Source organism: Pelobates fuscus, chromosome 6 (genome assembly GCF_036172605.1).
Source record: "Pelobates fuscus isolate aPelFus1 chromosome 6, aPelFus1.pri, whole genome shotgun sequence".
NCBI classification, from domain to species: domain Eukaryota; kingdom Metazoa; phylum Chordata; class Amphibia; order Anura; family Pelobatidae; genus Pelobates; species Pelobates fuscus.
Genome location: NC_086322.1, coordinates 59421825 through 59435644, shown reverse-complemented (window position 1 = coordinate 59435644; position 13820 = coordinate 59421825).

The window sequence follows — 13820 nt, the reverse complement described above, 5'->3', positions numbered from 1 at the left end:
GGCACTCGACGACCAAGTGTCGCTGCCCACGTTTGGGAGACAAAATGACCCCAACTCCTTTGTCAACCACGTGCATTCGGTTATACAAAATGGTGGCCACCCAGGGGAAGCATTCACTAATTACTTCCCTTGCAGTTTCACACGTAAGTTACTAGGTGAGAACATTCTAATGGGGTACTAGGGTGGTCCTCATTCGATAGTTGAATGTAGAGTTGTCACGACTGCTAGTGTGGTCCAGCACGCAGAATTATGTAACATCTACATAGACAGAACAGAAAAGGATAGAACGTAAACCGGTCCTTAAAAAGGCTGGACTAATACGTTAAAGACAGAGAATGGTCTGAGATAGACGAGGTCAAGGAAGCCAGAGATACACAATATTGTTAAACAAGCCAAGTCAAGGAAACCAGAAATCAGAATAGTCAGGAATAGTCATGGTCAAAATACCGGGAATATAAAAAACAGGACAAGAAAATGCACTCTCGGGAACTTGGAATGGAAACTAAGACAGGGCAATGAACTAAGGAATTTCAGGGATTTAAATATCCTTCCTTTTGGCTGTGATTGGTCAGAGGGTGATCTCTGACCCCAGAACGTGCATGTGCGTCGACGTCATTATGTCACACGCACATTCGTGCGACCCTAGGGGGACGGGGTTATATATGGCCACGACAATGTGGTCGGCCCCATATTTCTTCAGGACAGGCGGCCAGGAGGAATCGGCGGAGCAGCTCCCAACTCGCCGCTAAACAGGTAGGCTCAGTTCATCGGCACGGTCGCACCGGTCAGGTGCATCTGCACCTCGCGGCAAGCCTGGGACCAGGACAAGAGTGTTCGTATACTATAACTCCCGAATGTAAAAAGATAAAACACACGAATCAATACGAATTTGATGGTAGGTTCCGCCACAATGATCATGGTCACAAATGTGTTTAACCCCTTAAGACCGGAGGGCGTACTATTACGTCCTTTTAAAAGCAGCTCTAAATGCCGCAGGGCGTAATAGTATGCCCTCCGGTTTTTTGTAACTTACCCGGTCGCCGGTGATCCCACACCGGCGATCACGGTTGGGGGGACTCCCAGGGAGCCCCCGGCGGCCCTCCGTCCTCTTCAGCCCCCCCGGGCCATGTGAGAGTGAGGTCCTTGCGAGGACCTCACAATCACATGGCCGGGATAGCTGGCTGCAGCAATGCCAGCAGGGGGACTAACTGTAATGACAGTTAGTACCCCTGCTGTCTGGAAATAAAATTAAAATAAGTGTAAAATTAAAATAAGTGTAAAAAAAAAATATATATATATACTTAGATCATATATATGTTATATATATATGATCTAAGTATATATATACACATATACACACACACACAATTGATATAGATTCTTTTAAGCAAACAAATAAGTTTGAATGTCTATCTGTTCCTGTCCAAATTTGAGATGATTAAATTGCGTATACGCAGAAGTAAATTCACACTGACACACGGAGTTCAGGTTAAAAGAACTTCGAGAAAATTTAATGGCATCTGGTTAAAAAGCGGGCTCGCAGACCCTTATAAGAGCAATATTACATCATCATAGAATATCAAGATAACAACAAATAAACATCATTAATTGGGTTAGGTGTTAAGTGGCTATGTCAATACCCACCCATCAATATTATTAATTGGCTAAATGTCCTCCCACCGAGAGGTGGCGTCATCTTGGACACGGGAGTGGACACGATGGCTCAGACGCCATCTTGCTAGCACGAGGCTTCACTCGATGGGAGGGGGGCTTTAGGCGCCATTTTGAGTAGTTAGTGCTGTTAGACTCGAGGTCAGGTTCAAGGCTTTTTAGTGAATGGACATTTCATTAGTACAGTTCTCATGATCTAACTATGGCATACAATGTTTCATATTACAGGAACTTGACAATTACGGTGTTACTCATATCCTAGAAAATATATTCTCTTTCTAATATTCTAAATGCTGTTAGGAAAATCTGTCATATAATGAAGTTAATGGAGTTAATGGGGAAATTTAATAAAGGTTTTAATAATTCTATAACAGTCCCACCTATGAAATGTTAGGCACTAAAAAGATAAACTTTATTTGTTAATACCAGAAGACGTGTTAGCCCGTGTTAGCCCAAAGGCACAGAAACCCCATGACCGCTAGCTAGGTGTTATTGCAAAGTGCAATTCTGTCCCTTCCTGTCCCTAATAGGCTGCAGCTCATCCGTCAATACGGTCAGGAACTTTCTTCACTCTGCTGGTATCCCGCAGTGGCTTGCCCACCACATCTCCGCACGGCAGTCTATCCATAAAGACGGACGCTGTCCCTAAGCTGGTTCCCTACCTAAAACTCTTGCACTTTATCAGTGAAAGGGATAGTTTGCATCGGTATACAGGGTGAAGTGAAATCTTGGTCATCAACTGTCAGATGTGCAAAAGTTGGTGCCGCTTGGTCTGCAGTCTTCTGTAGGAATTTTCTCAGACAGGGGAGGACACAACAAACGAGAAGAGCGAGAATAAAAAGAAAAATTAGTAATGCCATACCAATGTGAATTAAAGCTTTTTGCCACACTGTCATCCAACCAAACCACCTTTCCCAGGGATCTTTTACCCCAGAATTCCTTTTTAATTCTTCAGAGAGCTTATTTAATTTCTCTATGACCATGGTGACTTTACCATTAGGACCTGTGTTTTCTGGGATGTATGTACAACAGGTCATGGTGTCGGGCAGTATTTTACATACGCCCCCCTTCTCAGCTAGGATCATGTCTAAGGCCATCCTGTTCTGGAAGGACATCTGGGATGTGGCCTGCAATTGTTCGGCTAAACCCTGGAGGGCATCTCTGGTGTAGTTGACAAAGCGTTGTTGGTTGTAATAAATGTAATTAATCCAATTTAAATTCTTGTTTGCAGTAACTATGGTAAAAAGTGATTCAAACCCCGCAGCAACTTCATCTCTAGCTTTAAATTCATTAGGCACCCCCCTAGGCACCCCAATGGCATCAATATAAATGTGGGGGTCAAAACTGCCTCTTACTGGGGCTTCACGCTTAACCTTGGCTGGTGTGTGTATGGACTCATGTATGTCAGGGTGTGTGTCAGAGATAATATGTATGGGCATGATGGCTTTAGCCAGAGTACACTCCCCCCACCATTCCTTGTCCATTCTGGATCTTAACTGTAAATCCCCACACAGCCAGTAAATATCTCCTAATGACCTAGTATGGAATTGTAGCAGGTACATAGGGACAGTTCTGTAGGTGGCACAATATCCTTTTGAAAAGTTACCCATGAACTTACCAATTCCGTCATAATTGGCGTAACAGGTGTAGTTTCCCTTATAGATTGTAATACCATCTGGGGGTTTGACATCTTTGATTAAGAGGGGATACTCTACTGTCCATGCTTTGCAGAGGGACCTGTTAAAATTGTTATGGAAGGCAAAAAGACTTAAGATACACTCTTCTATATCTAATGGCAGAGTCAAGGGTACGGTGCCGAGGTGAGGCCGGGCACCACCACACACATAGCATGCGGTTCTGTTATGTTTGTTGGCATTATATTTCATCCATTCCAACCATAAATTAACATAATTAAAACCTGTTTCAGCGGCCATGGTATCTTCAAAGGTGGGGTTAGCAATGGCCATCATGTCTTTAAAGGACTAGATGTGTGGTTTTAATGGGTTTGGGACCATGTGGGTAGCCCCTCGCCACTCTGGAGAGTGGCACATATCTTTTAGGTAGAAGTGCCCCAATTTGTTATAGGAACCTTTCTTCCAATACATTCCCATTACATACTGGTCTGCATCCGTTGGACTGGGATGCTCTATGTTTAGAATTAATTTCATGGGTGTACCTCCTCCAGGCTTCCTCAAAGTCATTCTTTGGAGGAGGGATCTACCATGGTCATCTACCTTAGATAAGGCACTTTTGGGCTTGTAACCCCAGGCAGGCCCAGCATTCCACCCTGCAGCCCCCCAATGGTTACAGTTATGCCCCCATTGTTTGTCAACTACACAAACATAGGGGTCTTTTACATGAGGTATATCTCTATAGATGGTTTGAATTTGTGACGAAGGGAATGGGCAGTCTACAATGTCACAATAGTCAAAAGTATATGTATCCACACGGGTACATGAGGAATTGTACCAGAAGGTATACCCTCTGGCAGCCAGGGCCGGCGCTACCATTAAGGCGAATAAGGCATTCGCCTGGGGTGCCGGCCTCTAGGGGGCGCAAACCGAGAGGTTTCCCGGTGGGCTGCCCTGCTGTAGCTGTCTGGGAATGCTGTGCTGGGTGAGCGGCTCCTTAGCCACCCCCCAGCGCAGCCACTCACCTGCTGGGCTCCCTCTGCAGCCGATTACCTTCTCGGGCAGTGGGATTTGCTGTAACCCCATCCCCCGAGCAGAGCACTGTGCTTCCTGCAGGCAGGGGGAGCCTGTGAACACCGGAAGCACTGTGAAGGGAGCAGGAAGCAGGCTGTGCTCACAGTGCATGGCTCTCCTGCTCCCCCAGGAGAAAGAGCAACATCCTGGATCCTGCAGCCTGGACCTCTTCTCTTCACAGTACCCAGGTATGGCATGGTTAAGGGGGATTGCTTATTGTGTGCATGTTTGTAAATGGGGGAGTGTGTAAATTGGTTTGTTTGTGTGTGTAAATAAAGTGTGACTTTATGTAAAGTTTGTGTTTGAGTGACAGTATGTGTGTTAAAGAGTGTGTAAGTTACATTGTGTGTTAAGGAGAGTGTGCAAGTGACTGTGTGTGTGTTAGGGAGAGTGTGCAAGTGACTCTGTGTGTGTGTTAAGGAGAGTGTGCAAGTGACTCTGTGTGTGTGTTAAGGAGAGTGTGCAAGTGACTCTGTGTGTGTGTTAAGGAGAGTGTGCAAGTGACTCTGTGTGTGTGTTAAGGAGAGTGTGCAAGTGACTCTGTGTGTGTGTGTGTGTTAAGGAGAGTGTGCAAGTGACTCTGTGTGTGTGTGTGTGTGTGTGTTAAGGAGAGTGTGCAAGTGACTCTGTGTGTGTGTGTGTGTTTTAAGGAGAGTGTGCAAGCGACTCCGTGTGTGTTAAGGAGAGTGTGCAAGTGATTCTGTGTGTGTGTGTTAAGGAGAGTGTGCAAGTGATTCTGTGTGTGTGTGTGTGTGTTAAGGAGAGTGTGCAAGTGATTCTGTGTGTGTGTGTGTTAAGGAGAGTGTGCAAGTGATTCTGTGTGTGTGTGTGTGTGTGTGTTAGGGAGAGTGTGCAAGTGACTCTGGGTGTGTGTGTTAGTGAGAACGTGCAAGTGACACTGTTAGTGAGTATGTGTTAGGGAGAGTGTACAAGTGACACTGAGTGGTGTTAGAGTGTGTAACTGACAATGTGTATGCCAGTGAGAGTGTGTACAGGTGAGAGTATGTAGGTGACACTGCGTGTGTTAGTGAGAGTGTGCAAGTGGCACTGTGTAGGTAAGTGAGAATGTGTATGTGTTAGAGTGTGTAAGTTAGTTAGAATGTGTAAGTGTGTATGCCAGTGAGAGAGTGTGTATTAGTGAAATTGTGTAAGTGACACTGCAAAGGTAATTATTGCAATTTTTAAGAAACTTCAGTAATTACCGTTCAGGGTTAACTCCTCTAGTGGCTATGCACGGGGACGTCCAGTCACGGAAATACCACTGCAAGCGTGGCCAATGAGGAGCGAAGGCGGAACCAAGCCAGCACAAAAGACTGCTGGACCCAGGTAAGTGACAGGAGGTGTTTTAACCCCTGCTGCACCACAAGGGGAGATGCGCTTGATGGAGGGGGAAGCTATAGTGCCAGGATAACAAGTTTATTTTCCTGGCACTATAGTTTCCCTTTAATATCTACTCAGTGTGCCTCTTTCCCTAAATGTCTCTTTAGTGTAATTCAGAGTTTAGTGAATAAGCCTTTGAGGGAATGTAGCTGCGTTCATAAGGGGGGCGTCCAAATGTATTCTTGCCTAGGGCGGCAAGAATCCTTGCACCGGCCCTGCTGGCAGCTTTAGTAATGGCTACTTGTTGGGCCTTAATTAGGCTAATTAAGGTGATAATGTACCAGGGGTACATGGTTGTGCGGTGTCTGCTTCCTCTGCGGCAGGAGTCTTCTTGCAATGGGAAGCGTGGATCCAATGTGGCCTGCCAGCCAACTTGACAGAGGTTGAAGTGATCAGGAGAACTTGGAATGGTCCGTCAAATCTTGGTTCCAGGGTGTGTTTCCGCACAAATTTCTTGACCAGAACCCAATCTCCGGGAAGCAGGCTGTGGGTACCCGTATCAAAATCGGGATCTGGAATTGAAGAGAAAACTTGGGCATGTATTTTGTTCAAAGCACTTGCAAGTTCAGTCACATAATCTACCAAAACATCAGTTTGAAGCTGAAGCTGTTGGGGGTAATAACAACCTAGTCTGGGTGCAGTCCCAAATAGAATCTCATATGGGGATAGTGAGTGCTTCCCTCTAGGTGTGTGTCTAACGCTGAATAAAGCTATTGACAAGCTTTCTGGCCAGGGCATCTTGGTTTCTTGTGACATCTTTAACATTCTAGCTTTTAGGGTACCATTCATGCGCTCCACTTTGCCACTGCTTTGTGGGTGGTAAGGGGTGTGGAAAGCTCGGGTCACCCCCAGAGCGGTCCAAATTTCTTTAGTCACTGTTGCTGTAAAAGCTGGGCCCTGGTCACTCTCAATAACTTCTGGGAGTCCAAATCGACATACAATATCTGCAAGTAGACGCTTTGCTGTTGTCTTGCCAGTGATATTGGCTACTGGATAGGCTTCTGGCCATCCTGAAAACATATCCACTATCACTAGTGCATATTCATGGGGACCACTCTTTGGCATTTGTATGTGGTCAATCTGAATTCTCTGGAATGGGTACATAGGCTTAGCCAGGTGTTTCAAGGGCACTTTGGTTGGTTTTCCTGGGTTGCACTTTGCGCAAATAACACAGGCCTTGCAAAAGTTGTTGACCAGTGTAGTAATTCCAGGTGCTTCATAATACTTCTGTATGAGAGCAGCCATTAGGTCTTTTGACAGATGTGCAGGTCCATGTGCCCATTGGACGACTGCTGGATATAAATTCTTAGGGAGGCATAATCTAAGATTGTTGTAGTATACTCCATCTTTTAGGACTGCTCCTTTCTTCTTCCATTTCTGTATTTCCTCAGGGGCAATTGCAGCTTGCTGTTACCGTAGGATTCTTAGGTCAGTAGGAAGAGTCTGCAAGGTAAAAATAGAAATTTCTTCGTGTCCGGACACTCCTTCATCCACTTCCTGCAATTCTCTTGCTGCTTGCTTAGCGGCCTGATCAGCTAAATGGTTGCCCTTTGCTTCATCTGTATCCAATTTCCCGTGTGCCTTCACTTTCAAAATGGCCACTTCTTCTGGGAGTAGGAGGGCATCCATTAGTTCCTTGATTGCAGAACTGTGTTTGACTGGCGTACCGGCAGTGGTAAGAAATCCTCTTGTTTTCCAAATTAATCCGAAGTCATATCTTGAATCAGTGTAGATGTTGGCGCGCTTGCCTTCAGAGATCTTGCACGCTGAAGTCAGGGCTTGCAATTCGGCTTCTTGTGCAGACATTGTTGGTGGTAAAGATGATGACTTGATAATTTCATCTGTTGTGGTTACGGCATATCCTGTGTGGTATTTTCCTTCTTCATCAGCATACCTTGAACCGTCCACAAACAGAGTGAGATCAGGATCTACTAGTGGATCCTCATGCACGGTTGGTAGATGTGTTGTCTCCATTTTCATCTGTTCAAAACAGTCATGAGGTGTTTCCGGGTCATAGTCATTTACTATGACCAGATCTTGAAATTCATTTTCCAGGAAGGGCCGTGGCCATGCCTCTAGATGGTCAGTTGCTGGGTATTTGACAACGCCATTTTCCTGTAGCTGTGATTCATTCATGGTGGCCCATAATTTTGCCATGGGCCCAAGATCATTCCATGATCTTGTCTTTAACTTGGTGACAGGGACATGTGGAATGGCAATGTCCCAATGACGATACAAATGTTTGAGTTCTGAAGGTAGATGAATCAAGACCATACTGTTGCCTTCAGAGTCACAGTAGAAGTCTTGTGAAGTAAGTTTCACCTCTACCAGATGATAGAGCTCATCTTCATAGCAAGGTTCAGGAGTGATGTTTGGCTTGTACCACATGGTACAGAAGGCATATCCTGCTCCATCACAGAGAGGTGTTTGTCCGTCATAGAAGGATACATTGGGATGCATCTTCTTGATGGTGCCAGCAAGAAGGAAAATATAGGTTTCATCCATGATAAACCCATAGTAAATACCCCCCTCAGGAAGTGGGAGAAGGGTGGACGGATTGAGAACCTGACATCTTTGTAGGGTGATGTTGTCAGGTAACAGGAGATGACATTGAAGACGGAGGTGTCTGGCAGGAGAGACATGCTTGAGTTGTACTTGGTTGATGATGGCAGAAATGTCATGAGGGGCCAAAACAACTAGAGGGTGGCCAAGGACCAGGTCTGCATTTCTTTCAATTAGTTCTCTGGCTGCAAAAACGGCCCGAAGACAAGAAGGGGTTCCTCTGGCCACAAGATCCAGTTGGCAGGAGAAAAATCCAATAGGCCTTTGTCGTCCTCTAGATTCATGTGCTTGGGTAAGAACTCCTGTAACATGGCCCTGTCTTTCAGAGACAAATAACTTGAAGGGTTTGGTATAGTCTGGTAGGCCAAGGGCAGGAGCAGATGCAATAGCACGTTTTAGAGTGCAGAAGTTGTCATGGGCTTCTATGGTCAAGCAGAATGGGTCTAATTTGAGGTTATCATAGAGTGGTTGCATGAGCAGAGAAGCTTCTGGGATCCAGGCACGGCAGTAAGAAATGAGGCCTAGAAAGGCATGTAGAGACTTTGGAGTCCTTGGAGGTGGAATATCCAGTACTGCTCTGACTCGGTCATGGGTGAGATGTCTAGTACCCTGAGATAGGCAATGGCCAAGGAAGATAACAGTAGGTTGACAGAATTGAAGCTTGAGACGTGAAGCTTTACATCCTTGTTCTGCTAAATAGCAAAGGAGATTAATTGAGCATTCTTCTGTTGTGGGTATGTCATGTCCACAGAGCAGCAAATCATCCACATACTGAAGCAAGACAACCTCTGGATGGTCAGATTGCCATGGATCAAGAATAGACTTGGAGAAATTGCAAATTGACTTGGAGAAATTGACTTGGAGAAATTGCAAATTGACTTGGAGAAATTGACTTGGAGAAATTGCTAATTGACTTGGAGAATTTTGTGCCCCTTGGGGCATGACAGTCCATGTGTACTGCTGTTTTTCATGTGTGAAGGCAAACAGGTACTGACAGACTGGATCCAGGGGTACACTGAAGAAGGCATTGGCCAGATCAATGACTGTGAAGTACTTTGCAGAAGGTGGAACTCCAGAGAGAAGATTGTGTGGGTTTGGCACAATAGGGGTGTCCAGGACTGTTGCTTCATTCACTGCACGGAGATCCTGGACCATTCTGTACTTCTCTGGTTCTTCTTTGGGTGTCTTTTTCTTCACAGGAAACAGTGGGGTGTTGCATGGTGATTCACATTTGACAAGAGCACCCTTCTCCAGGAGTGCTTGGATTTGAATGGTGATAGCTGCAGCTTGTGCTGGTTTCAAAGGGTACTGTGATCTCCTTGGTAACGTTGCTCCTGGAATGAGCTTTACCACCACAGGTGGAACCTTTAGATGACCTATGTCCTCTGGGCCTGAGGACCACAGTTTTGCAGGAACATCTGTCTTTAATGAGTCAGGAAAATTAGACCTCAGTTCTTTTGCATCCCCATGGGGTTGTTCAAAATGGAGCCTCAGAGGCAGGGAGCACAAGGCTGAGGTGTCAGAAACAGATAGAGGGGTAGATAATTCTACTTGTCCATCTGGAGTGAAGATGATATATGCCTGCAGGCGTGAAAGAACATTAGCGCCTAACAGGTTAATGGGGCATGTGGAGGACACCACAAAACTAGCAAGCAAGCTAGGATAGTTGCCAACCCGTAAGGGAGTTGTTAAAGGACTTTGTCTTGGTAGGCCATCCACTCCTACACAAGAGACATCAATTTTTGACAGAAATGATGGGTCTGGCAGGTCTTGTTCTCGTAGAACACTTCGGGCTGCACCTGTGTCAACAAGAAATTTAGTAGGTTGTCCTTCAATGGGTAGAGTCACAGTGGCAAGTGGCCCCCCCTGATCCCCTGAAGACACTGCCATGACAGGGGTTAATGACACAGGCTTGCCAATTTCCTAATCATCTGGCTCCTCAACAAGTGGAATGGCTTTTGGGGCCTTGGGGGCAGGAGCAGACTTGGTCACTTTCTTGGGTTCTGGGCACTCATTCTTGAAGTGCCCTTTTGCTTTGCAATTGAAGCAGAATCCATCTTCGGGTCTGGTTCCCCTGGGAACAGTGCCAGGGCGGGACACCATAAGGGGAGCTGAAATGGGCTTTCTTGGAGTCTGAGCAGATTCTAGTCCCCTAGCCACCTGCAGTAATGTATCCAGAGGAACAACTCTATATTCAGGGCGTGCAGCAATGATCCCCTTGCGTATAGAGTCTTTGATGCCTAGGACAAAGGCACCGGACAGCATTTGAGAATGAATCTTATTAGTAAGATCAAATCCCAAATCAGAGAACACTTGAAACAGTCTTGCATGGAACCTTTCCACTGATTCTCCTTTTTCCTGCACAATATCAGTAAGGCCAGCAGCCTGATCTGCAAGTTTATCCTTAGCCCAGTCCTTTAGCTGATTTCAGAATGCTATTCCTGAAGAGTAATCAGTATCAGTCTCAAGTAAATTTGTGCTGAGGTGGCGGGCTATGCTAGGCCAGTATGCATCTCCGGCCTTAATGGCACAAATGCTTAGTAAATCACGCCATGCAGCGGAATAGGTTTTTTGAATCTGAACTATCCCTCGGTAAAAAGGCATTGGTTGCTTTTCTGGGTCAGGGAGTGATTTCATCAAAGCACTAGCCTGAGTGGGATTAAAAGAAACATATTTAGGAGGAGCCTGTTCTCCCCGGCCCATATGTCCGAAAGGATCATTGAGGGAACAGCGTGGCTGAGGCTCTATGGCATCCGGTGAGCCATGGTAACCATGAGAGCCAGCCTCTTCATACTCATCTTCGTATGTGACCTGGACCCCTCTGGGAAGTGGAGTCGCTTGAGGTGTCAGGACCGGGGGATATGAGGGGATCCCGGATGCCGGGGTGGCCAGTGGGTTATGAGCTCGGGGTGAGAAATCATTAGGAAGTACCGGCATTAGGGGTGCTGGATTACTGGGGTCCGCCATATTGGAGGCGTGAAAGGAAGCTGCGTTAGGGTCAAGAGAGGTAGTGGCGGCCATGTTGGATGTGGGCACATCCGGGGCAGACTGTATCGGGAAGGGCGTGAACGGGGCCTGGGGTGTGGCTAGGGAAGGGAAGGAGGGATTGTTTGGATAGGACAGGGCCACGGGATAGGGGTAGGGGTACGGCCAGGCCATCTGGGCAGGGGCTAAGGCGGAACCTGGGGAGGGCGAGATAGCTGGGCAGGGATTAAGAAGGGAGGTGGGATATGCGGGGTAGGGAAGTGAAGGTGGGGAGGCGGGAACTTGGGCTGCGGGAGGAGTAGGCAGAAGGGAGGACGGAGAGAGATTAGCAGAGGCAGGTGTAGTAGGAGGGACCGAAGCGGGTGTAGTAGGATGGGTAAAAGCAAGTGAGGAGGGGTTAGTGGACTGGGTGGATGCAAGTGGGAGGGTAGGATTATTGACGGAGAGTGAGCGTAGAGAAGGAATGAGGTATGGAATAGCTGGATTAGGCAGGGAAGATAGTGCAGGGATGGCTGAGGGTGATGATAGTTGTAGGGATGATGGGGGGAGAATAAAGATCCATCAGAATTCAGGACTGGGCAAACAGGGGCGATGACGGGATGGGTGATGGGAGGGTTAGGGGTGGGGAACATGGTCAGCTGAATGTCACTCATTGCTGACTGAACCTTGGGAATGGACATCCCCTGGGCGCCATTTTGGGGCACTGGCTGAGGGAATCCCCCAGCAACATAATTATTATGTTGCTGTTCTTCCTCAACCCAACCTTCCTGCTGAATAGCTCTTGCTACTCTGTACCAGGCTTCTGCTGTACGAAGCAAATCATTATCTGTAAGCTTGCCTTTCTTCTCTGTCAGTAATCTGCGCCAGCTCTCTGGCTGTAATCTACCACATGAAGGTACAGCAATTCTACACACTTTAGCAATCTTTTCAACTCCCTTAACCATCTCTTTACCCTCTCTGTCTTCAACTAGATCACACGCTAACCAGCCCTTACTGGGCTTATCTAACCCCTGTCCCATTCCCCCTATAAAAGGCGTCCCAGATATAGAGGAAGGAAATGAAACAGAGTGTCTACAATGCTCGACTGCCACGTAAGGGTGGGTCCCTACGTGCGTCTTCCCAAAACGTAGACTAGTCACTTATTCCGCCTACCCGAGGTAGCCACGGATTGGAGCGAGGTGAGAAGTGTGTGACCAATCACTTCTCTCACAAAGAGAAATAGGAGGGGAAAGTGTAAATAACACAGGAAGTAGAGTAAAAGTAAAAAGTGAAAGTAGAGAGACACAGGAGTTTGAATGACTCCCAATTTAAAACAACATTTCAATTGAAATACAGTGCATGCATCACAGTTCAAATAAATTCAACAGTAATCCCTTTCCTTTACTCATGTGGCCAAAACCACCTCCCTCAACCTCGTAGTGTCCCCGCTCGGAGAACGACTTTTGTAAGTCTCACTACCTGCGGCGACGGAAAACAGCTAACACCGGCCCGAGTTCCGTACGCCTCCCCCGTTAAAGTGGACCGGTACCCATGACCACCACTTGATCCACCCGTAAGTCTCACTACCACGTGGTGATGGAGACAGCAATGCCTGCCCGAATCCACACGCCACAAATAAAATTGGAATGCCAGTAGCCTCAGCGCTCGAGGCTGGAGGGTACCACCTCTCTGCAAGCAGAGCAATGTGCACAATGAGGCTAGCTAGGCTATCAAAGTGACACCAAAGGAACCCCCAGGAAGCTATGAGTCTACACAAACCTCCACAGATCCCTCACCCCCCTTTTTCCTTACTGCCGCAGCTACCCGGCACCTAAAAGAGGGAAACAGGCAAAAGAAGACCCCCAGGAAAAATTCGACAGGTCCACCCCCCTTTTTCCTTACAGCCACAGCCACGTGGCTCCTAAAAGGGGTAAACAGGCAACAGAGGACCCCCAGGAAAACTTCCACAGGTCCACCCCCCTTTTCCCTAAAAGGGGTAAACAGGCAAACACTCTACCCGGGCACTTAAGCTAAAGACAGACCAATACAAACACACCCAGGCAACAGATAGGCAAAATGCAGGTAAACAGGTGGGTAACAATAACTTTGATGTCCTCTTTGATGTCCTCCCGGCAGCAGTCGCCGTCGCAGACACTGGGACGGGTCAATCAAAGGGGCTGGAACATACCGGCTAGGCTCTGCAGCAGTCTCTACCGTGTACTGGGAGGTGATCAGTCTCCTTTCCTTCCCCCAGGATTCCTCCGTCCAGCGTCTTCTAGGACGGCTGACCGGCCAAAGGCCATAACCCGGAGCCCCACGTTGGATGCGCCAAATTGATATAGATTCTTTTAAGCAAACAAATAAGTTTGAATGTCTATCTGTTCCTGTCCAAATTTGAGATGATTAAATTGCGTATACGCAGAAGTAAATTCACACTGACACACGGAGTTCAGGTTAAAAGAACTTCGAGAAAATTTAATGGCATCTGGTTAAAAAGCGGGCTCGCAGACCCTTATAAGAGCAATATTACATCATCAT